The sequence below is a fragment of the Corvus cornix genome, chromosome 1A, assembly GCF_000738735.6.
Source record: "Corvus cornix cornix isolate S_Up_H32 chromosome 1A, ASM73873v5, whole genome shotgun sequence".
NCBI classification, from domain to species: domain Eukaryota; kingdom Metazoa; phylum Chordata; class Aves; order Passeriformes; family Corvidae; genus Corvus; species Corvus cornix.
This window is the reverse complement of record NC_047057.1, coordinates 40,810,141-40,835,853: the sequence shown is the minus strand read 5'-3', so window position 1 is coordinate 40,835,853 and position 25,713 is coordinate 40,810,141. Positions and strand designations below refer to the sequence as shown.

Sequence of the window (25,713 nt, the reverse complement as noted above, 5' to 3'; positions counted from 1 at the left end):
CCAAATGTATTTTACTACTGTACTGTTAGGGTAAATGACTGTAGATATTTTCATTAGCATCTGGCAGAGAAAAATAAGCAGTTTATGAAGGTACAGAAAATAAAATACTTCTTCTGAAGTATCTATTATCAGATATAGTACAGTGGAGAAAATGCCGAGATTATTTTAGGGTTCTTGGTTGGAATCTCTAGGTTTTTTAGCTCTCTGGCTGCTTAATTTTTGCTTTTTTAATGCATAAGTGCCTTTAAAGAAGTTTTTCCAGTACAGATTATTGGTTTAAATATCCCTGAGGTATTGCTGACAGAGTATTCTGGTGGACGAGATCATCTGAATGTTTAACTAACATAGGCACAGATCTGAAAACCCAAACTCTTGCCTTTTCATAGTCTGACTTTTGACCTTATGTTTCATAGAAATTATTAATTTTTTTGACAAGTTCACCTCTAGTATGGGAGAACTGGGTCAGCTAGCTGTATAAAAGGCAATTTTTTAAGATTATCATAGGTAATTAAGTTAACAGAATTTTTCTAGACAACAGCAGTGTCATGAGAACTCCTCTGAAGTATGAACACTGACAAACTGGGAAAATCTTTTCTATATCAGCTAACCCTGTTAGAATGATTCCATAAATAGTGGCCAGATTTGGTTCAAATCAGAAAAGCTTTGACCCCATTTTTGAAGTTATCTGGAATTTTTTTCTTAATTCTTAAACAGATTTTTTTTCTCCACAGCCAGAAAAACACATGATCCCAGAAAGATCCTCACACAAACAGTTACTTTCCAGCCTTTCTCCTGTTATCCTCCATTTTTGTGAAGGAAATGGAAAGCTGCAGCTCAGCTCTGCCATCTCTGAGACAGAAATTGCAAACACTTTTTTTCCTTCTACTTATCTAATCTAAGGTGAAGATAAAGCAAGTACTCAAGATGTAGCTAAGAGACATAGAAACTGTAATCTTGTTGAAATTTCACTGTTAAAACCTGCTTATTGCTACAATCTCAGGTCTAATACTTGTAGAGCTAATGGAGTCCTATAAGCTTACTTAGGTGCTTTTTACCACACTTACTTGAGTGTGCCAAGTGGTACATTAGCACAAATATTTCCCGAATCAAAGGTGTGTTAATATTATGTTTCTTAGCTCTGTACCTTCAGCTTCTTTACTGTAATTCATGGCATGACTGGGTTTTTAAATTTTTTTTTTAATTCTTGTGCTTAAGAAAAGGAGACATCTCTAATTTTTTCACCTAAAAAGTTCTATTTTTTCTTTTGACATTTCAATGCACTTAAGCATGCTGTTTCCATAGAATAAATAATAAATAAATAAATGCATTTAACCTACAGACTTTTACTTCGTGCAAAATGAAAGAAAACATCTGTGAACTCTGTGTGAAGTAGAGCTTCCAAATGTGAGAAAAGTCATCAGCCAGCAACTAAATCAACAGGACAGTTTATTGAGCTGTGGTGGAAGGTCAGCCCCGCTAGGCACTCAATAGTCATCTACGAAGACCAAACTTGCAGACAAATTGTAAATACACATAACAAAAAAAAATTCCCTGCACTCCCTGATGAATATCAACTGTATTTCTGAGAGTGCAAATTATTTCTGTAAGATCACACACAGAGACCCAGGCCATGGGTACATTACGCAAGAGACTGTGCAGCTCTTGCTTGTCAGAGCACAGCAAGCAATGTGGCAGCAAGAGCAAGCAGGTTTGAACAGAGACCGAAGAAGCAAAAGAGATTCAGACCATCCCTATGAAGATTTTGTTCCTCAACCTACACCTTAATAGTAGGGAAAGGAATTATAACCGAAATCTAATGATTTTGAATTTATACTTAATCTACTTGGCCACGATTGCAGGCCAATACTGTACATGGGAGGGTGTGTTCCTAAAAGCAGCGAAATTTGCCTATGACACAGAAATGAGGTACTGGGCTGCTTCATGGCATTAATGAAAAAGATTTTATGTGGTTTCTAATGAGTTTTAACCTGTTCAGATAACATCACATAACAGTTTGACATATCTTGTAATTGTCTTCAGTAATTATAAACCAGCCTTAAGGGCAGCTGACTAACAGCATCTCCCAACGATTTTCTTGCATCAGGAGCTACAGAAACACATGGAAACTCCAGGATGAGAAGGTCAGCTCCACTGAAATAGATGAGGCCACATTCATCCCAGGCTTCATGCTTAGCAGAGAAGCATCTATAAGTTTTTGCTCTAGCTTCAAGTCGTTTTCCCAAACAGGAGAGTTTTTCTTCCATGCTCAGTAATGTAGAGTTTTAGGATTCCTTCATGATTTCTATTCACATGGATGACTTGCCACAGTGTTGTTGATCCTTTGCCATTAAAAGCACCCTAAATAATTTAAGCTTTGCTAGAAATCACTTTGAAATGTATTTGCACTATACCTGTCCTATGTGCTAACACAAAATTGAATCTCTGCTACATTTTGTTGAACCTGAGTATATGACTTACCTATCCAGTGGTGCAGGGAGGCCCTTGGGTCCTGACATTTTTAAATGACTGATGGAGAAATCTGCTAACAGTGAACAACACTTTTCTCCCACTAATTGCTTAGCCATTAAAACTGAAAGTTTCATTTACCTGTGGATATCTACTGAAAAATTTTAAATCCTCAAGGTCCCTGAAATATGGAATAATAAGCTGAATTTCTCCCAGAAGTTCTGATAACCCCCCAGGTGTTTAACACATTGGAATCATGTAAGCATGGATGTTTTTCTCTGTATCCTTCTGCTACAGTCTAGGACTCTACTCACCATCAGATCAGAGGTCAACAACAAATTTCCTCATGTTTAGGAGTTGAGGATAAAAATTTATGCTTAACTAAGAACATAAAAGGTAAGGACATAAATAGTCTAGTCGGGAATCTCAGCCCTAATTTAACTGGGGGAAAGTTCTGCTTTTGATTTCAGTAGTGTTACATATCTTAAATGGATTCAAAAGTCAAAACCCAGAAAATGTGCCATTTCATGGAGACAAATCCTGAGAAGTAAAACTAAAAACAAAACTGTGAAAATATCTAACATCAACTTTTCCTCCCTAAACTGCTTTTCTAAATTCCTCCACAAATTTATTTCTAATTGATTCAGAAGATGGAAATAAATATTGGATTGATTTTTGAATGTCAAATAGGGGGCTCATGGCTTTACAAGCTGATGCTATTCATATTCTTCTTATTTTTACTGCATTTTCTGTCTTTTTTTAAAAGGTGCTTTGGGAGCCTCTTCATATCTATACATATAGTAGCTTGATAAGGCTTAATTTAAATTCAAATATTTTCAGTTAAAAAGAACTAGGATATGTAATTTATTTATAAAAATAAAATAGCCAAACCAGCTAAATATATCCACTGACAAACATGTTATGAGACATGTTGCTACACAATGGTTCAGCAAATCACTTAATATTTGACAGCTATAATAGTTGCAAGTAAAGGAAAAGTGATGTTCTTTTGAACAGATCAAGCAATAACCAGGCTTACAGGATTGGCTGAATACCCTCAGGTTAACAAATTAAATGATAATCCAATCTTTAAACAGGTAGAATCTATAGCTAAAGTTAATATCAGGGGGGAAAAGCAAGCATAGGCGGTATGGAAAACCAAAGCTAAGGGTCTGAAAAATCCTTCTTGCTTTCATTTGTTTAACTGTGTCTTATGAGGTGCATCCATCCCCATAACCGAAACTCAGACTGTTGCTTGTCTCTAAGCTTGAGCTGAATTCACCAGGGATGTCTTGTCCATTAGCCTGGCTTAACCCAGCCAGCTAACCAGTTAACCAGTTAACTCTCATGGACCACGTGGGACTCCATACAAGGACATTTTTGGATGCATCTAGACAGTCATCCAGCATGGGAAGGACTTTTGGGTATTTGCCTTTGGATATGGTGGAGACAGCACCAGGGAGTGGAGCTCTGCAAAAATGGGACAGAGAAAAGCAGTGAGGTCATGGGTTTGGGGTTTTTTGCACCAAAGAGGCAACTTTCTCCTTTCTCTTCTTTGCCTCCCCTCTTGCCATGACAGAATGGCATCTGAAAAGAAAGGAAGAAATAATCTCAGACTGAACTTGGAGGTAGGGATATGTAAGCAGGTGCAACAGAATTCAAATAGGGGAAAGGGATGGGTAAAAACAATAAACATTCTCATTTTCAGCTGAAGAAGTTTGAGCACCTTGAACGGCTAATTTTGTATTTTGTCTTTATGAGAGAAAGGAGGAGGAGAGCAGCAGCAGTTCTTTATGCATTTGAGTACACAGAGGTGGTGCACACTTCTGGAATAAGGCACAGCAGGAGGTGGAAGCAAGTAAGTAGGTGTAGCAGCCTTCCCTTGTCTCCTGCTTGTGCATCCTGAATATTGTATCCTTTTGTTTCAGAGCATTGCTGTTCCAAAGGTGGAGGGGAAATTTGGCCTCTTGCACACTCCTGGAAACTTAATGTGTGGTGGGCAGGGCCCAGATGCAGCTGGAGGATTGGTAGGTTAGAAGACAACCCTCGGGCAAGTGGGTGTAAATGCTCAAACCACTGAATTATCATTATCTACAGCTGGATTTTGGAAGGGAGGAAAAATCTCTGTTTCATCTTTGACAGAAGGACAGAGGTAACAACGTTTAGGAAAGGATTCAGAAGCATTGTCTCCCAAAAGGAAGAAAATACATTCCAATAGTGTTAAATAAGGTAAAAAATAGCTACTCAGCCTCCCAACTTTGGCCATTTCACTTTCCTGCATGGTGTTTTCAAGACTTAACTGTGAGGAGTTCTAGTTTTGAGGTACAGGAACAAATTTTAACTTTGTTACGGTTTTTTATCTGTAGAATGAGTCTGAGGAAAAGCTATTCACTTAAGAAAGTATAGTATAGGCTTGTGTAGTTTCTGAAGCAGGAGCTGTTCCTATGAAGATAAGGTGGCAGTAATGCTCAATAATTTGAAGAATCTCCTACCAAACTCTCTGCCTCTGCTCATGTTTTAAAGGTAGCCTCCATTTTAGGAAATCTGTACTCACTTGGGACCAGGAAAAGAAGTTGAACCTCACTTTGGCCCTGCAAGACAACACAGATAATGTTGGGTCTGGGAGGTAATGGGAGTATTATACCTCTGTCTCCCTTGTTCTGCTGATGCAGCTGATCAGGAAGTGGGTAGGTGGCAAGGGAGGTTAATTTTGCTGTCTCCAAGCATATGAAAACCATGAGTGAGGCCTGAAAATATCATTTTTCTGACTTGATGCTCACAAGATTTAAAAAAAAAACCCGACAACCAACCAACCAACCAACCAAAAATCTCATCCCCAAAAGCCCCCTTAAATTCTCACCTAATTATATCATTTTGGAGAAAAAACTTAAAAAATAGAAAATACACGAAGTTGGCAATAAGGCATGGGAACCTCCAACATGGAGAGGATGGACCAACAGGCTGCCAGCCAAACTAAAATGTCAAGAAAAGGGGACAACTTGTCACTGCCACAGTACATTGCTGTCTCAGAAAAAGAGAGACGTGGAAAGGTATGCTTGTCACTCTTAGAGGAAATTCTGCAAAATCAGAAAAAAATCTGTTTTTATAACAGCTTGGTCTTACAAGCCAGCTCCCTGGTGCTCACCCCTGTCCTCAGCCATGAGCTCATGCCCCATGGCTACAGCAGCAGCAAACAGGTCAGATATTGTCTTCCTGCTGGAGTTACTGAGGCATTGGCAGCTGTCTCATGGTCTGCTGCACATGCCTGTCCTCAGAGAAGACTCAGCAGAGAACAGGATGTGCAATCTGGGACCAGCACACTTCCTGATCCCCTTCGGAGGCTGTCCCATACACTTCAGCTGCAGCAGGGAGCAGAGAACCACATCTGCATCTGTAACCCAGAGCAGAGCAGATGAAAATCTATGCCTTATTCTCTGCTACCTTAAGTATAGAGTAATTACTTCCAGCAGAACAACAGAACAGATTGCATTTAAAATCAGAGAATTCAGTTTGTGGTAGAATTTGCACACTCTTTTTGTGATGTATTCTTCCCCATATTTCTTAGCCTTGTAATATATTTCTAAAAACGCAGACTGTTTTCCCTGTCCATCTCCTTACTCTTCTCTCAAAAATACAGGTGAAAATGAAAGGTGTTTTATGCAGTGTTTTAAGTCTATCAAAGAAATTCTGGGACTTCTCAAGAACAACAGAAACTTCATGCACACTTTAAACCCAACTTTCAGCAACAGTCAGAACTACTTTCTGTTTATCTGATTTGCATAGCACTATTCAGGCTCTTGGGAATCAGTAGCATTAAATGCCATAGTTCAATGTGAGTAATGTGCTGTACCTTCCTCTCTCTAATGAACCTGTATTTTAGAACTGTCCTTGTGAACAAATCAACTGAGCAATAAATGCCCAACTTTGATCTTATATCTGTACCTTCCCTATGAGCTTTTCTCACTCATCTCTGTCCATCGGATTCTCCTCTGCCCACCAAATTTTCGAGTGTGGACTTGGTCTAAGGGACCCAGGCAGGAGCTGAATGTGACAATGCTTTGTCAGATATATAGCTCATGCCAACCCTTTCCCAGCACATCCTTGGGAGCAATGGGTGCATCTCGGTCACAGACACTGAGAATAATTTCAGTAGTTGGTTATACAACAACATTTGGGGCTACCATGGTGCCCACGACACAGCATATGGCAAAGAGCCAGACCTAGACTGCAACAGTCTGTATCTTATCTGACAACATTTATCACTCTAAGCATTTGAAATCTGTAAGTTTACTTGTTAGTTCTCTGGTGTTTTATTCCAGACAATTACACAGTGGACAAAAGTACCCTGTTTTAGGAGTGAGGGCACTTATCTCTTAACCAGTAATCTCTGTAATACACTTTCAAGCACATAGCTGCTGGTATCCCACAGCTGTGGGAAAACCTGAGCTGTTAGTTGCAGTTTGTGGAAAAATTACTCATCTGATCAGTTATGCTTATTCATTTGACAACTGGCTGCCAGGGGAGATGAGCACCTTTACATGATATCAGGGCAGTTAAAGCACTGGCTCTACGAAATATGAATTCTATTGTAAAGGAGCAGGTACTTTAGGGATGCAGCTTTTCACTGTTGTCTGGCTGAAACATACAGAATGTTCTGAGCTCACTCCTGAGGAGAAGCTACCTGAATGAATCTTTAGTTCACACCACCAGGGCTTGGCATAGTTCTGTCAATTAAGCCAAGTAATTATCATCTAAGTTACTCCAGTTAGCTGTCACTTACTTCTATTGGGTTTTGGAAAATGGCTATTGAAATTAGTTTTGTGAAGCCACTTAATTGCACCTCTATACTTACGCAGCAGAAGCAGATGCTGTATAGCGAGTACCTTTTTGTCCTATTGAAGGACTATTTTGTAGCTAAACTTCATTCTTTTTGAGAGTAAATAATGTTGTCAATGACTAAATCACAAGTAAGCTTTAAGCAGTATTATTTCTCTCCTTTTCCAGTGATCTGAAGGACATTGATTAAAGGACAGTGTTGTTTTAGAATCACAATGAAAATTCTGGCACTATGTCAGGACAGAAAATGATAATGTTTTGAGAGGATATTACAAAGATGCACTGACATGAAGTCATCTACAGTTTTACAGCTGAAGCAAAACACAAAAGATTGGAAAAACAAAACCAAAAAAAACTGGAAGAGGGAAACTTCAAAATATTTTTTTTTTGACAAATTTGTTTTACATTTTTCACTTTGGAGAAGTGATTGCTTCTACTTAGAAAAGGAAGAAGTGTTTCAAAAGTAAAAATGTCAGTCAAGAGCACAAGTTAGAAGCTGAAGACAGATGTAGTACAAACTTGAAACACAAAATGGATTAAAAGACTGATTAATTTTTTTTTTCATTTTGATTATTCATCAGCATTTGAGATAGAAATGTATTTATAATCACAGAATGAGAAGCATGGAATTGAGCTCTCTGCCTGGGTGCTGCTGTATCTTAAAACACTTCTCAGAAATTGTAGAAATGTATCAGAATGGTGTCATAAGATTAAATAGTCGGGCTGGTACAGGGAAGACCAGTGATCATAAGGCAGTAATAGAACAGCAGGTAATCAAAAGATTCATAAGAGACACTGGCTGAGAGGAAAGCAGAAATTTTCAGTCACTACACTGGCTCCTCTTTCAGCACAGCAGTTGCAAAAATGGCAGGGAAAAAGCCAAGGCACTTCCATAGCCTGGTGGCTGTGTCTGGGATAAGTGTTTGAGATTCTTCCTGCAACATTAGAGCAGCATGAAGTACAGAACTTGAAAGCATGTCTGCTGAGGATATTTTCAGCTGAAATAAGCTTATTGTTTAAGCAAACAGGAGTTAGTCAGCAGGAGGCTCAGGAGTGCCAATTTTAATCAGAAATATTAATTTCAAATACAATTTGGAGCTCTTGCATGGTGAGAAGTGATTCTCACTAGGTGAACTCTCCAGGTCATCCATAAATCCATCTTATGCAGCACTGATTTCTAATCAGACCTAACACCTTTCTGAAGACTTGAGTTTGACATCTGGCAACATTTATGGATAGACTACATTTTTAAAAAGCAACTGATTTAAGACAGATTATATATTTAACAATGAAAATAATATTTATAAAAAAGTATTTCTATGTTTCTTCTACTGATTTCAAGTTCTAGACAGTCATGTTTAATGTGTGAGTTCTTTTAGAGGCATATTCTCTTCTTTTGAATCCATTTTTAAGTACCAAATATGAAAGTGAAACAGAAGCCTCAAAACTGTAATGTTCATAGAAATTGAACTTTTCTGAAAATAAACAACTTTCACAGTGGAAAGTTTCTCCAAACTCTACTTCACTTCTAAGCAGACACCAAAGAATCTAATTTTCATACAAAATTACATAGGAAATTTGGCTCCATAATTTCTGATACAGATAAAATATTAAGCCCTAGTACAAAACCATCCGACACTAACTGTGAAAAAATCCAACGCAACTGTTTTCTTTGTTCCTCCCTTTCTCTGAGCAGAGTTCATGCAACATCAAAATCGGAAAATTAGTGCAGACTAGATGTGGGTAGCCTCTTTACTACTCAGGAGTGATGGACTAATAGTATCTAAAGAAGTAGCTGGACATAAAGACAGCATAAAAAGTACTCTATAGAACACTTACAATGAGAAATTGAACTTCCTTGAGTAATAATTACACATGTAAGCGTCATCAGCTAACTTAGTGAGGGTTCTTTCAAACCTATCATCTAGATGATTTATGAAGATGTTGGACAGGGTGGGGGCAAGTTTTGATCCCTGTGGGACCCTGTGTGTGACAGGGAGCCAGCCTGAGTAAAAGCATCAATCAGCACGCTCTGATTTCAGTCTGTGAGTCAGCTTCCAATCCATCCCACTGACCATTTTTCCAGTCAGTAGCTTGCCTCCTTGTGCAGGAGTAGGCAGTGGCAAACAGTGTCAAATGCCTTGTTGAAGTCCAGGGGCTTGAACTGCTTTGGCTGCCTCTTCTCAGCCTGTGTACTCTGCTGCATCTCTGAAAAGCACAGAAGAGGTTTAGAGGACACTGAAAAGTTATCAGAACAAGTTAAGGAATATAATTTTTCCCCCATTTTGGCAATTTCTTACATTACACACATTTGGGAATAACTTGTAGAATTTAGAACAAAATCAAGGTTTTTGGTACTGAATCTTGTGCACCTAGAGAAGATGTAGAAAGTCTGAAATGAAATTAGAATTCTGGGTGTAAAGTCCTTTTATAGTTTTACATTTTTATTAACTTATACTTTAGTGTAAATCTAGTTCTTAAGCCCTCCAAAAGTTTGGCATAAGTTGGTCCTAAGTATCAACTATTATGATTATATTCTCAAAGTCTACTAACTCTCACTTTGCCTATATAAATAAAAATCACAATTATATTATATTGTTTGGATCGGATTCCCTACAGTTTAAAATTCCTAAGCTATGAGAAATATATTCAGAATGCATGTCAGGGAATGTTCAGGTTCTTTCCTTGTAAATTATTTTTCCGTAGGTTTTCTGATAAACTAAACTATAGATGATTTAATGATACCGTTCTGCCTAGCAGTAGACTCTTCAAATATCTTTGGTTATTGTTCATTCACTATAAACATTGCTTTTCAGGGAAACAACAATCCAAAGGTACACAATGGCACTTAAACAAGGTAAGCCAAAAGTGAAGATCCAATAATAAATTTGGGAGTTGGCGAAAATTTTGTCTGTATGAATCTAACTGATGAGACTTTATTTAAGGATATGAAGATATAGAAACAGAAATGCATGAAGAAACTACCTGTCATGTAAAGCAAGTGTATTTGTCACAATCCTTTTTGTTGTATTTCTTTGTATGGAATAGGTACTTATATGTTCATATCCCTGTATGCTCATTCATATACCTATGTATATATATATAGGTCTGCACCTGTTGTTATCCATCATAATTTGGTATCAGTGAAATTAGTTACTCCTCCTGGTGCTACACTGTGCAGAACTTTTATAACCATTGGAATTATTAAAATCATATTCTGTTTTCCTCCTTTGATGAATTTCCCAATTATGTAATACCATGAAGCAGGGAAAATGTTAACAAAATGGTGATGGTATATTACAATCAGAGCATTATAGACTCCTTCTTTCCTGCTCTGCAAACAACCACAACAGCAATATTGATATGAGATATACAAAAATTCACAGAATAATTCCTAATATTATGGCACTGAGTGAATGTGGAGGGGAAAAAAAAGCCATAATAACTCAATTTCAAACTTGTATCTCTCTTTGACTCTAACCATCCTTTTGAGTGTAACTGGCTGGATGTGCAGCATCCAAATTTCTCTTGCAAGTGATTTCCAGTAATGATGGCACCAAGAAAGCAAGCCTCACAAGAAAGCTATCTAATTTAGAAAATGCAAGTCTTTTCATATCACAAATATTTAGCTTTGATGTGAAATAATATTTTGGGTTGGTTTTTTTTCTCTAATTACTTACATGCTTTGAGTATTAAGCCAGGTTCTTTCCACTTCTTGAATCTCTGCATTTAATGAAGAACTGTGTTTAACAGCTAAAAATATGCATGTTTAATTATGTTTTAGGCATTTTTTCCTAGTGGAAATTAAGTTTTGAGTGAGGCTTAGGCTTCCAATGAAGAGGAAGAGGAGAATTAGCTGTTTCAGAATAGGATCCAGAAAGGAAAAGATGCTGGGAAAGGACAAGTTTGCATAGCACACTGGGGAACAGTACATTTGAAATAGCAGTTTGCTGTTTGCTGGAGAACAGTGGCTCCACGAGAATACTTCATATTCAAAAGGTCCAGGTGAGTACATACAAATGGTGGTAGAAAATTCTATCCAGTATTCTATATGTCTGTGGGTTTACTATTCTTTAGAAAAAAGAGAAGGGGAGAGAGAGAGAGTGGTAGGGAGAGAAAGAGAAAGAAGAAAGATGGAGAAGTGGTATTTAACATGTCTTTTAGAAAGTGTGGCCTGCTTGGGTCCAAAATTCTCCTTACTAAGAGAGGTTTAAAGCCATAAAGTTTCATTATAAGGCAGCATGCATTCAGTGAACAATGATTATTATGGTTAAATCCCATTTTGCTGTCCCTGTCCTGTGTCAGCAGTGAAATTCATGAAGCAAGAGAAAAAGGGGCTTGGTGCCATCAGCTGATGGCCAGGACTTGAAGGGTGCTGGAGGATTTTCTGGGTCCTTTCTCCAAAGACTGTTTCTGTACTTTAAATCAAACACAATATAGACTTGCTTTGCTCAGATGAAGAACCCATAAACTCATCTGCCTTCTGGTTTTAACCCTTGGAAGTAAAATGGGGCCAGAATATGCCAAGAGCACCCCTTCACAGACTTGCTTTGCTTCTGTTCCCTCAAATAACCTACACCTTAGTTCTTACATGTCTCTCCTGGGAGGTAGGTTATGTCAGTTTGAATCCCTCAGGCAAAGCAGAGAACTCGATCCAGTGTGTCTCTTTCCTGGTTGAATGTTTGAATCTCTCTGGCCACTGCATTTCCCCTCAGCTACAACTGGAAGAAAAGCAGCCACAGCATTTTTGTGAGGTTGTGTCAGCCTGTGTCAGACCCTGCGGGAGCCTGGCAGAGAAATGCCTTGGTTCCACATCTGCATCGGGTTTAGGCCAGAGATAAGGATCTCCTGGGGCTGGGGAAGACCTGGGCATGCACTGAAACAAAATTTTAAGACTTTGGAGAACCTTAAATCAATCAGGGAGGAACCAACTGATCTTAACAGCCTTCAGGTTTAGACATCATCGAGTGGGGAGTATAAGAGGAATTTTTTTGTCTTAGGCATCTCAGATCTGCCTGCTTAGGTCCTCTACTAAATCTAATGGAAGGATCCTGTTAAAGACAGAATCAGGATGTTGAATACTTGTGCAGTGTAATTGTCAGATGCCATAGGTTTCTAGGATTTGTGTTTACTTCTGTTCTTGCAAAAGGTATTTCTGTCAAAAAAGGGCATTTCCTCAGGGAATATTTCCATTTTAAAATAAAATATCTAAGTCTAACAAAGAAGCTGTTACTATTAGAAATACGGCTCTGATGAATGCAAAAAACTAAAGTTGTTCCAATAAAATGCTTGGGAGAATTTTACTTAAATTGCCTTACCCATCAGACATCTGTGCGTTTTCTCTTCTCTTGCTGTTTGAACACAGTCTATAATTAATTGCTGTAATAGATAGTTACTGGCATATACTCATAAGAACTGCAAAGGTGTAGAGTCAAGTATTTCTGTCAAATATATACATTTTCAGAAATACTAGAGCAAAAAGAAAACATATTCTGTTTTATAACTTAACACATAAATTTTGCTGCAAGCACAAGGTTATGAGAAGAAAAGGAACTGAATTTCTGCAGACATTTGGCAATCTTAATTTTGTTTTGAAAAATAATTACTTTATATGAAATGAAATTTCAAAATTATTTATAAGTTACTCAAACATCTAAGAAGTATTTTGAACCAGGACAGCATGCAATATATTATCAAAAATATAACTTTTGAAAATTAATTAAAAAGTTCAAATATGAGGGAAAAAAATTGAAACACTGAAACATGCAACATGGAAAAAATTCCAGCTTGTGTGACTACCCTGACTTGTTATATTGCAAATGATGCCTCATAAAAATATAATGTGTAGAATTTTCTGATATAAGAATATTTTACTCTGACATTTTTAACTCGCTGAGCATATAATGCTTCTAAAGACCTACTGGAATTAAGAAGGATGAAAAATAAAATCGATGATTTTGAGTTTCTGGGATATACCAGGAGCATGCCATTGTGTCAAGCTGCAGATATATGGTATGTACAGTGGCCTAATGCACATTTATTATCTGAATATATTGATTTGAAGCCTATGAGCACTATTTCTCAGCACTGTTCTTTGTTTTATCATTATTTTAGTGCTTGAGGATAAAAGAACACTGAAAAACTAATAAATCTTATCTTTTCTTCTTAAGGATTTATGCATTCTACTTCATTTTTTAAATTTCCTTACTAAATCTATGAAGATTTCTCTGTCAAGTGTCTTGGTCATTCTTTTTGCTTATATTACGGTATAGTAGTTAAAGATAGAAAAACCTCAAACCCAAGGTAGTGTTTCTAACATTAGATAAGTGCACCTGCTTGATATTTTTTTTTTTAATAAATAATTATTGGAAATACATCTAGAAAATTAATTAGAACTTCTGTTCATAGGGTTGGTTTTTTATGCCTGTCCTCTTTTCCACCAGAATTATCAATCCACTTTATTACTGCGACACACTGGGAAACTCTCCAGCTGTCCAAACCAATATTTCCACCACTGTCAAAGCCAAGCTCTCCCTTTGCTGGCTGGCTGTCACACACCAGAGCCATCACATGCCTCCCTGCTGCTCTGGGCAACAGTGAGCCAGGCAGGAGCTCACTGCGCCTCACATGGTGAGCTCTGACATACCGTAGAGAGATGGCCTCTCCTTGATTTGCTTAAGCTGCTGTCATGAACACATGATCTCCCAAGAGCTGTACCAGGGCCTGTCAAAAATAAAATACTTTCCCTGTTAACATGATGTACTTGCTTAGGAACTGCATCAAATATGACTGACTTTTTCTGCTAAAAAGAAGGGTTAACCAACTAATCAAAATTTATTTTCCTGCTTTGAATGTATTTATTCATGCTGTGAAGGTAACTCATATTGGTTTCATCATCAAATTATATTTTTTGAGTATTCACTTCAAAATTGCAGCCAGCTGAACACCAGTTACTAGGCAATAGTATTACAGATTGGGGAACACTAGGTTATGCTCCTCTGCTGTCTTATCCGGAGACTTGCTTCAGGTCACAAGTGGAAATTAATTTCTTGATGTTACTTTCCTGTTAACTGGCTACAGATCCACATTACCATAGTCTGCATGACTGTCAGAGTTCACTCAGTGGAGGCTTAGTTCTGGAATAGCAAGGGCTTTGCAGGTCAAGCATGCTGTGCATTGGCAGAAATACAAGACCTAGTTCTGAGATGAACTTCTGTCACTACCATGAAAATTACAGTGAGTATTGTTGGAAAAATATCTGGTTTTCAGATTTTCATGTTTGTGTTCCACACAAAGGCATAAAAACATAAGTAAAATCCAGCAATCTGATATATCAGTAAATATTCATATTTACTGTTTGAGTTGGTTACAGCTTTCCTAAAATAAATAAATAAATAGATTTCATTTGTTAATACTGCCTCACTTGAAATCCTTTATTCAAAATATCTTCCGCTTCACCAACTTTTAGCAAATCTAGTGACACTCAAAGAGATCCCAGCAAGTTCTGGCATGGGGGTCCCAGAAGATCTGGTTCTCCTTATGGAGGGCAAAAGGGTCTAACCCAGGTTGGGGATAGTAAAGCCTACTGGCAGCTGGGTTTATTTGGTTTCAATCAGGAGACTAAACACAGATTCCAGAATACTGGAAACCTGTGGAACAGTATAGAAGCTAGAAGTATTTAATCTTTTTTTTTTTGGGGGGGGAGTGAATACTAAATGTATTTTAAGTTCTGCTCTAATTTGAAGAAAGGAGAGCATGGTCTGAATGTGGAATCCTGCTTTTCAAGAAATGCTTATCAAAACACCTGAATACCTCATCACAGTTCATCACACCTAATAATCAGCACAAAATAACCCCTTATACCCTGTCTTTTCAAAATGCCTGGATTAAAATATCAGTATGGATTTGAGGCTGCACTTTTTACCAGTGGCTACAGATAAGACTGGGTATGTGATGGCAGGAAGAGTAGAGGACTCTTCAAACTGAAATGTTACAGTCATCTCATTTCATGTGTAAAAAAAACCCCTCTATTCTTTATGTAGTTGAACTACACAGGTTATGTAGACTTACCTGGGGGCAAGAAATGTACAGAGAGGACTTCTCTTTCTTTCACTTCAAGACAAATGTGGGAAATTGTTAAATAGTTGCAGAGTCTCTGAATTAAGCCATAAACCCAGATTCGGGAAACAAACAAACAAGAATCACTGATTAAAATAATTGCTCTCCAAAATACAGAAACTCTGTGGGTTAAATTTGAGTCCTTTTAATCATTCCTGCTGCATGCCAGGGCATGTGAAAGCTATTTCTCTCCATTATACTTACAATTCACTCAGCAAACTTCCAAAAAAAAAGAGAACAAAACGTAGAAAGAAAATCCACTGTCCATAACTAACCACACATAATGAAATTTACATTCAGAAGCCCATGTTTTTAGTGTTCTTTCATGTTTGAATTCATTAAACTAATTCCATTTCTCTATCAAGATGCTATTTTGATAAAGAAGTGAGTGAAAAACTTTCCAGCACCCTTGGAATGCAACTTTTATAACCCAGTTAAAGAAATTGCTTAGACTCCAGGAAAGGCAGAATGTTATTTTTTTTTTTCTGTATTAGCACAACTCAAATTTTCCAGCATTCAAATAATTTCACAGAATCACAGAATGTGTAAGGTTGGAAAAGACCACAGTGGGTCATCTGGTCCAACCTCCCTGCTCAAGCAGGGTCACCCTAGAGCACACGGCACAGGATTGTACCCCGATGGTTCTGGAATATCTCCAGTGAGGGAGACTCCACAGCTTCTCTGGACAGTCTGTTCCAGTGCTCAGTCACCTGCACAGTAAAAAAAGTTCTTCCTCATATTCAGGTGGAACTTCCTGTGCATCAGTCTCTGCCCATTGCCTCTTGTCCTATTGCTTGGCACCACTGAGAAGAGCCTGGAAACATCCTCTGACACCCTCCCTTCAGATACTCATAGACACTGATGAGGTCCCCTCTCAGTCTTATTCTGGCTAAACAGGCCCAGCTCCCTCAGCCTTTTCTCATAAGAGAGAAGCTCCATTCATTCCCTAAATCATCTACATAGCCCTCTGCTGGACCTGCTGCAGGAACTCCATGTCTCTCTTGTCCTGAGGAGCCCAGAACTGGATGCAGCACTCCAGATGTGGCCTCAATAAGGCTGAGTAGAGGGGCGGGGTCATGTCCCTTCACCCTAATACACGTCAGGACACCAATGGCCTTCTTGTCCATAAGGGCACTGCTGGCTCATGGAGAGCTTGTTGTCCACCGGGACCCCAGGTCCTTCTCTGCAGAGCAGCTTTCCAGCAGGTGGTCCCCCAGCATGTACTGGTGTGTGGGGTAACTCCTTCCCACATGCAGGACGCTGCATTTGCCTCTGTTGCATTTTGGAAGGTTCTTTGCTGCCCATCTTTCTAGCCTGTTGGGGCCCTTCTGAAGGGCTGGGTTATCTGAAGAATGGCACAGCCATCTGGGGTATCGGCCACTTCTCCCAGCTTTGTGTTGTCAGCAAACCTGCTGAGGAGGCATGTAATCCTTTATCAGTTATGTGAATATGCTGTGGAAGTTCCATGTTTTATGAGCAGTTACAGAAGAAGAATTTGTCCAAGTTGTTACTACTTTATTTTTCTGTAATTAACTGTACTTCCTTCTTGCCTGATGGATCATGGGGAAGGTACAGTCACTGATTTACCTAGATCCTGTCGGTATATGACTGAGAAATAGGGATTATATGCTCACAACCTATAGATCACAGACTTGTAGTAAAAGCCACTAACTAAAAAACAGGAGTCTCAAGTTAAATCTTAGTTTAATGATTTCAAATGAGGACATAAGCCTGTATTTTTTCCATCTCTTTATCCTATGAACAGTATCCTTCTCAAAACAAATTATGTATGTAGCCTGAGAAACTGGGGAACTAACTTTATCAGAAAGAATAGATTTACAAGCCCTGACCCCCATCAGCAAGACAAGGGTCATAATTATAAAACTATTCCTTATCAAATGGAGAGGAAGGAAAGTACTCATTCATTATAACACAACCCACCTTCCACCTCCCACCCCCCCCCCCCAAATATTCTCCCCAAATACAGTTTTAATTCCTTCTGGAATCATGAAATATGCTGCAAATCTGTAAATACTGTTGGAGGCAAAGAATTGATACGTTCTTGAACTTCTTAGGAAGCTGAGCAATGCAACTTCTTGAAGAGGGAATGGGAAGCGATTAGGAGCTGATGGATGAATTAGAGGTAAATATAGTGACTCACCTAATTGAGGAGCTGCCTGTCCCATCCCACACAGCTGGACCTCTGCCCTGATCCCAGCTACAACCAGAGATATAATGCTTCATACCAATGCAGCCTGGAGATGGCAAACATATGGTAGTGGTGAAGATTTTCAAACGAATGTGTTATCTCCTTAATAAAAGTCCATGGGAAAAGTGAATTAAGAATTTTCTACCCTGATTACACAAAGTCTTTATTTTGAGATCTGTGATGGACACTTGCTCTGTTCCAAAGTAATGAGTTCACTGTAGTTCTAAGGGTTTTTATGTTCAAACAAAAAACATATATACCATCTTACAGTATAAGGATAAAGTAAAAGTGTAGAGTTATCTTTTTTGCAAAACCTGATTCTGGACAGTAAACTACTAAGAGCTACAGACTGATAGCACTCAGAGAGACTGAACACAGACAAAACATTAGTCATAATTAAATTAAAACTACCCTATGAATACCACCAATTAGAAAATTGTGTGCAAGAAAGAGGAAATAAAAAAGAAATAAAGAAAGAAAAGGCAGAGAGAAATGTGATTTTTGATAAAGATGAAAATGGATATGTATGGCATCCTACTACATGTGATGGCCATTAGTTTATAGATGAAAATAGTTATTGATTACTCAGGTTACAGTCACCTATTGGAATTAATTGGATCTTTTGTTCAGCTGTTCATCCCAAGAAAAATTATCCCTAGCATCTCCAATAAAAAAACTCCAAACCTTACCAATGTACAGATTTATAAATCGTATTTTCACTCCTAGTATTTTAATCAAAATGAGCTCAATTGTGACAGCTAGATATTTTGCTTTTAACTTTAACAGAACTAAGATTTGACCTTAATTTTCTGTGTGTTCCTTTTATTTGTTGCTGTTGTATTAATTTTGATCCATATCTGCTTTCTTCGGTTTCATTTTATGGTGAATTTAAGATTCTGTATAAGCAAGAGAAAGGTAAATCCTTGAGACTTCCAATTTCAACCTGTGATCATTATACAAACACACTAGAAGCCAGAAATGTTTCATCCCACCCCCCAGCCTAAGAAAATCTCTTATGACTGTTGATGGAGACAGATTTAATTATGGCACAGTTTCACAGAAGCCTGAGCATATGAGCACAGAGTGGACATGAACCGTTGTCAAGGTCCATCTGGCAATGTTTCAACTGCCAAGGGCAAGACTAGAGATCAAAGGAAAGAGTCAAAAATCCTAATTGCTGTATGAAAGCCTCATGTAGACCAGGCTTGCTGGCAGACATTGATCAGATTCATTATTACGTTTGCTATTTCTAGTTATAGAAGAAAAATGAGCCTTGCCTATGAATGTTTAAACAGGAAAGACAAAGAGATTCTGAAGAAAATCCTTTAGTCAGGGAGCACAAGACCTTTTTTCCCTTAAATTCAAACTTATTTGAACACTAAGAGTTTAAATTTTAGAGTTAAACTTAAGTCCCTTGTGAACTGGAGCTTCCACCAGAATTTGCTTGTGTCTTCTAAGTCCTGATGGCCCCAAGTCCTGATGGCCTCAAGCAGAGTCACTTGATAGTTGAGTTTTGGGATATAAAAAAAGGTGTTTCCTTTAACTGTTGCTTTCAGCATATGCCAGCAGCGACCTATAGGTATGAGGCTGCTGAGCTATTTTTGTGTAAGTCTGTGCACTTTATTGGAAGTCATGAATTTCTTTAAGGAAAGGGAAGACAAAGGAATTGCTTGCTTCAAGAGACTGGAGAGAAAAAGAGCTGTCTCCTCCCTTCCCCTCTCCCCTCTTCCCCACAGAAAGGAAGGAGGTGCACACATGCACTTCCAACATTCCTCTCTCTTGAGGGTCAAAAAGTCCTCTCAATAAGAAGATGAATACATCTATGTAATCTACTCTTTTTTTCCTCTTAACCAGAGAATATTTATCTTTACTTGGCTGACAACACAAGTTTGGGACCCCCCAGACTGTTTTTAAAAATAATTGAATTTCCCAAAATTCAAAATACGTTTTGAAAAGTAAACCACACTCATATTTTGGAACGTGATTACTCAGATACAGCTGTTGGTAGGGAAGTGTAAGGTAAAATAAGCTTCAGAATTGGGGTTTTCATTGGCTGTATAAAACCTTTGGTGTTAGAAGGCCCAGATCAGTAGCTTGGTTAAAGCTAGGCAAAGGCAGCCGTTTTGTCGAAAATTGTTTCATACATCATTATACATGGTGATTTTTTTCGCCAGGTTCTGAGAAAAAAAAAAGTTAAAAATCAGTGGGTCTCTCTTTTCTCCGTATTGTGCAAAGTCCAAATGACCTTTCACTATTGCTAGAGAGCTCTCTGAAGGCATTCTTTGATATTATCTAATCTCATTACTGAGAGAAGATAGAGTAACATTTTATTGTACACCATCTATACTATATATCTAATACTTCCTGTGTCTCTTAATAATTACAACACTGACACATTTATTTTCTCCTGAGCATCTGAGTAAAATTACGTGGTCATTAGATGATCTTATTTAAATCTTTTCAGTAACCCCTTATCAACTTTCTGAGTGTTTATATAACCTTACAATCTGCAGCAGCAGAACTAATTTTTGAAGTGACATTTGAAAATTCATCATGAAGTTTCAATACAACAGACTTACTTGTTTCATGAACTATTTCCCATTAATCCAATGGGAATTTTGCTATTTGAGTTCAGTGGGACAGGGACAGGACAAAAAGATACTTTACCCCGGGAATCATTCAGAATGCAGATTTCCTGACTTATTTTCTGATAAAACCTTTGAAATTTGATTTTTTTTTTTACATGATCAATATTTACTCTAACTGGCAGAAAAGCATTTTTACTTCTGCTTTATTCGTGTAAACTGTGAAAGGAGGAAGTGGGATGCAAAATTGCTGAAGAAACCTCCCAGACCAGAGGAGGGGGATTTTCTGTAGTCATCCAGTCCAAAATTCCCATGCTTCCAAGAGCAATATATCGATGCCTACTCCTCTTCCTGCCTTTCCATGTTTCCTTTCCTTACCATGGCATATGCATCCTCATGCTGGTCCCTCATTTCTGAAGTGATGAAATTCTTTTGCCCTCCTTATTGAGAAATCTTGAGACAACTCAGTTTCATAAACCTTTTTTGGTTTTTGTTCTGAATTTCTTTTTTCTTCATATATACAAAGTTTATGGCAAAATAATGTTGACATAAAAATATGTCTGGAGCTTTCAAGACAGAACTGAAAACATTACTCTTAGTCTGTAGTTGAAACCTGTAATCAGGTGACAAATATCCTTTGACAGATGCATATGCACACACCAGACCAGATTATAAATTAGTCTCCAAAAGGGATTTTTTGTGGTTATGTCTGAGCTGCTCAGGCTGTACAAGGAGACCTGACAGAAATAGTTTATACTAGCTAAGTATTAAAAATAAGTCTCTTGATACAATTGGATTTCATTTGTACTAACTGCAAATCTCTTCTTAAAAGAGGCAGTGTAAAATATCCTAGAAGGTGTGAGTTTGGATTTGAAAACAAAGACTGTCTGGATATGTTTATCATGAGTTCTATTTTAATGTTTAGGTTATGTCTTCATGTCTTCATTTTTTTTTATACAGTAACTGATCACCAGTTGCAGAAGAAGCCTATCTGCCATCTGTAGTATAAAGCCTCTCCTTTCTCGAGGATACAACCACAGGGATTTTTTCTAGACTGAGGAATTTTCCTGCTTTGGGTCCCTCTTCCTGGGCCATTTCACTGGATGATAAGTGCATCAGCAGAACTTAGATAGAAATGTTCATCATTAGTGAGAATATAAAAACACTTCCACATTTATTTTAAATAAGAATCACAGAATCAGCTGAGTTGGAAGGGACCCACAAGGATCGTTAAGTCCAACTCCCAGACCTGCACAGGACCATACTCAAGAGTCACACCATGTGCCTGAGGGCATTGTCCAAACACTTCTTGAACTCTGTCAGGCTGGTGCTGTGACCACTTCCCTGGGGAGCCTGCTCCAGTGCCCAACCACCCTCTGGGTAAATAATCTTTTTCTAATACCTAGCCTAAACGTCCCCTGACACAACTTCCCTCTGGTCCTGTTACTGGTCACCACAGAGAAGAGATCGGTATCTGCTCCTTTTGCTTTTCTCCAGGAAAATAGTTTCATTGCCATGGATTAAACAGTAAGATACTGATAGAAAAGTTTTAGTTCTCTGTCTTTCAAATGCAGTTCCAAAGAGTATGATTTTTTTTTTGTTATTCATTCTCCAAGATTGCTGAAGTATCATATATGTTCAACCTTTCTGTATGACTATACAAGATAAATACTTTTAAATGGCACAGAGGAACAAATGAGAGAGATTAAATTGTGTTCTCTCAGAGGAATGTTGAACACCATGTGAATATCCACACTGCAGATGAAGAATTATTAGGATGACCTTAGGAGAGCACTTTAAAAAAAAGCTGCTAAAGAATGATATTTTTCTGTGGACACAATGCCTGAGAATGTTTAACTCATGTTGCAGGGGAAATGAAGAAAAAAATTTAGAGAGTCCAGTATGACAGATATACTCAGCTCAAAATACTCAAAAGGAACAAACAATTTATGTCCAGCTCATGACCCCAAATGGTTGAAAGAAGTAATAAGCACCTTTGAATTATGGATGTGCCCTAAAAAGAGAGAGATGTTGTAAACACACAATAGCATAACTCACAGCATATACTGCAAATGCGTTCTTAGTTCATCATATTATTGAAAGATGCAAACACTTTTGACATTAAATAACACTATTTATACTGAAAAATAGGAGTCTTCTAAATGACATTAGGTGTACTTACTAAAGAATACTATATACAGAACATCAAATTTTGGGGAAGCCATCTGTAAAACAAAAGTTCTATAATTTCTACTGCAAAGCAGTGGACATGCCTGCAAATACATGACTGCATCATGACCTTATGTATTTCAAACTAACAGCACAGAGGGCCAGTCTAAGTGTGTCTTGTCTTAGGTTGAAACTGGCTGGCTGAGGCGCAGCTGGCAGTGCTGCAGCAGAGTGCAATGGTGGGATATTCATTTTGCTTCTCGGGAGATTTTCGGCATGTGATTATTGTACAGATGATGAATGAAAGGTCTGGGAATCAGGATGGCAATTCAGTACTGAGAAACTTGCTCTTGTTGTTGCTCAGCTGGGGAACACCACCCGCAACTCCCCAGCTGGGCAGTGCATTAAGATCAGAATGAGTGCCCCAGAGCATCCATACCAAAGATACTATATGGGCTACCAATTATCTGCGGGGCGAAGATGTAGCTTGACTTGTAGGTTCTGTAGTATCTACAAGCCAGGCCTCTCACTTCCCAAGAAAGTGCTCTAACTTCTTGACAGTTCAGCTGCAAGGTGGGTATAGTTACCATGTGCTTCTCTCCTGGCAAATGAGATCCCAAGTGGCTAGAGGTTCCTAGCATCAACAAAGGTATCTTTAGGGTAAAAACGGAGTGATCAGCTTAGGAAGACTTCTGCCTGCAGTGAACCTCACAGGGTTTACATTTTCTCACCTAATGTATGTGAGTTGTTCAGACTACTAGTTCAATAGTAGGCCAGCCACTGAATCTGTGAGGGAAACAGTGCTTCACTGAAGCAACCTAACTGGAAAAGTACTCAAAGTACATTCTTGACTTTATCATTTTATACCTGCACAATGCATCAGAATACAGTGATGTCTGGAATGGACATGAGAGCTCTACTGAACATTAAAATCTGCATACACTGCAGAAAAAAAAAAAACCAAAAAAAACCAACCCCAAACCCAAGCTTTTTCTGCTATTGCTATAACAGTTCCCCAAATGAAGTAAATTGTGTGATGAAAAATCTGTTTAAACTGTGATTGCTCATAGATCAATTCTAACATTTTTGTAAAAGACATCTCCTCCTCTCTCCAAATTTTAAAAAGCCTAAATTTTCTGCCACAGCTTGTGTCATAAACACAGCCTGAGACAATAACTTTTGAATCACGTTTCTGAGCAGAGGAAAAAAATAAAGGGTGTGATAGAATGGGGATTGCTGATGGGTTGTCAGTATAACAGAAAACATTTCTATCCCTGGAAGTTGGGTGTTCTTTTCTGCCAGCTTAACAAAATATAGACTATTTTTTAAGCTTGCAACAAGAGGATTAGGTTTTCCTCTGCATTTAATTGTTTTAGCATTTGGGCAGATATAATTTTTTTAAGAGGAAGCATGATGAAAGAGATTTATCTGTAAGATTTTCTTAAGGTGCTCAGAGTATTTATGGATGTAGAAATTCAGCTTCTTGCCTTCTTGATGTCTAGCAATGGAATAAAATTTATACCATAATGCTGAGATAGTTTTAAAGCAGTATGTATTTCTATGTTATATGTACAAGTATAGCTGTAACTTGTCAAGAGATGTAGACATATTAAGATGCTGAAAATTATATTTAATTAGAAATGCATAAAAGAAGAAGCATTCAATTATTTTGGCAGTCAAATTTACTTGAACATGTATCTTCATGCACCAAGAATGTATTGTAATTAATCACAATTATCTCTTGTACCTTTAATCCACACGTTAGGCCACAAATCTGTGTTGCGAAATATTCTTGAGAAGTCAGTTAGCAGACATTTGCTGTGGAAAATGAGTGAGTGACACATGAATATTACCTTGTATTTAGGGCACTTCCTGAAAGAAAAGAGTAACAAAGTCAGAGAAAATGCAGCTACAGTGATAAATGTGCCACTGAACGTGTTCTCAATGCAGTCAATAATTATACAATTTACCAAGTCCAGGATTATGAGGAAGAATTCAGACAGGCTAAGTTAAACCAAATTCTGAAATCACTGAACTGCCTGAGTCAACATGCCTCCATACTGCATGTTGCTGTTCCCCACTATTCTGGAAGGTGGTCTATGTGGACACCATTGCCCTGGCCTGGACTTCTTAGTTTCCATACATGAGTGGGCTAGAAAAACCTAATTCTTCTTATCTTGGTTCATATTCTTGCACCAAAAACCAAATGCAATACAAAATACAAAATTAAATACAATAAATATTTTTATTGAAGCAAAACAGATACCTCTGCTATAGCACTCCTCCAAGTGTGCCAGTATGTGCAATTTTCTTGTAGATATAAAAGTATTTGCCTCAGAACTGTTTCATGATATAAATACTTCTCCCCAGCAATATTAAAAAGGACTACAAATCAGCAATGGAAAATTAAAAAAACAAAAAAAAACCCAACAAAAAGCACCCTAAAGACCCTCTTCTACCCTCCCCAAAACCATAGCACTTAACCAACAGCCTTTAGCATGCCTTTTCCAAACTTTAACTAAAAGTGAATAAAATGCCTGGGGGAATTCAGTGGTATTCTCTCTGAAACAGGTTAACCGAGTAGCCTCATATGTGTCAAGCCTTCATTAAAAATTTTAGTCCATCTATATAAAAAGTTTCCTGGTGGTTCTAAAAACTTCACCAAGAAATATCTAAATGAAGTCTTACGAATCTCTGTTCAAACGATCTGTTGAAAAACTTATTAGATTCTCTGGATCCTTCAACACAAACCAAACTGAAGTGCATGTGAATCAATTCCAACTTGCTGAGTAAAGAAAAACGTAGGTGATCCTTAAACATGTAGAGGGAAAACACAACAGCCTGGCAGTTTTAAAAATTATGTGTATCTACTTGTATAGATGCATGCATGAACAGAGCCCTGGAAACACAAAAAGAACTATAAACACAGGTAACTAGGAGTGAATTCTGGCCTGCTTCTTGCCAGGTCACTGTATTTCATAGCTTGTAAATGACATCCATTTTGGTACAAACATTAAGAAAATCAGAACTGCAGACATTCCAAAATATTTTATGCATCTTTAAACTGCTTCTTTCTACAAGATCCCAAAGGGTTGCCATAGAACTCGAGGGGTAATATACAATTCAGCATGAGTCATGGAGACATAACAAAGGAATAAACATTTTGTGGGTGAATGATGACAATGTGTATTCTGTTCTTATTCAAAATACTCATATGCACTTTTATGTAATATGAAATAAAAATGGCATCTCTGTATGAATATTGAACAAAGTTGGCACATGTGAGTGTAATGTAATTAAAATCTTACAGATAAAACTGTTGCAGATAAG

At 37.9% G+C, this 25,713-nt stretch overlaps 1 long non-coding RNA gene across 1 annotated transcript; it reads right to left on the bottom strand.

Annotated features, from left to right (window-relative positions):
* Positions 1-998: 998 nt before the first annotated feature.
* On the bottom strand, positions 999-18,081 carry LOC120411974. The gene is made up of 3 exons (XR_005604614.1): positions 17,582-18,081; positions 13,949-14,025; positions 999-9,510 (listed from the first exon to the last, which is right to left on the bottom strand). It is a non-coding gene; the product is annotated as an uncharacterized LOC120411974 (long non-coding RNA).
* Between the last annotated feature and the right edge of the window lie 7,632 nt (positions 18,082-25,713).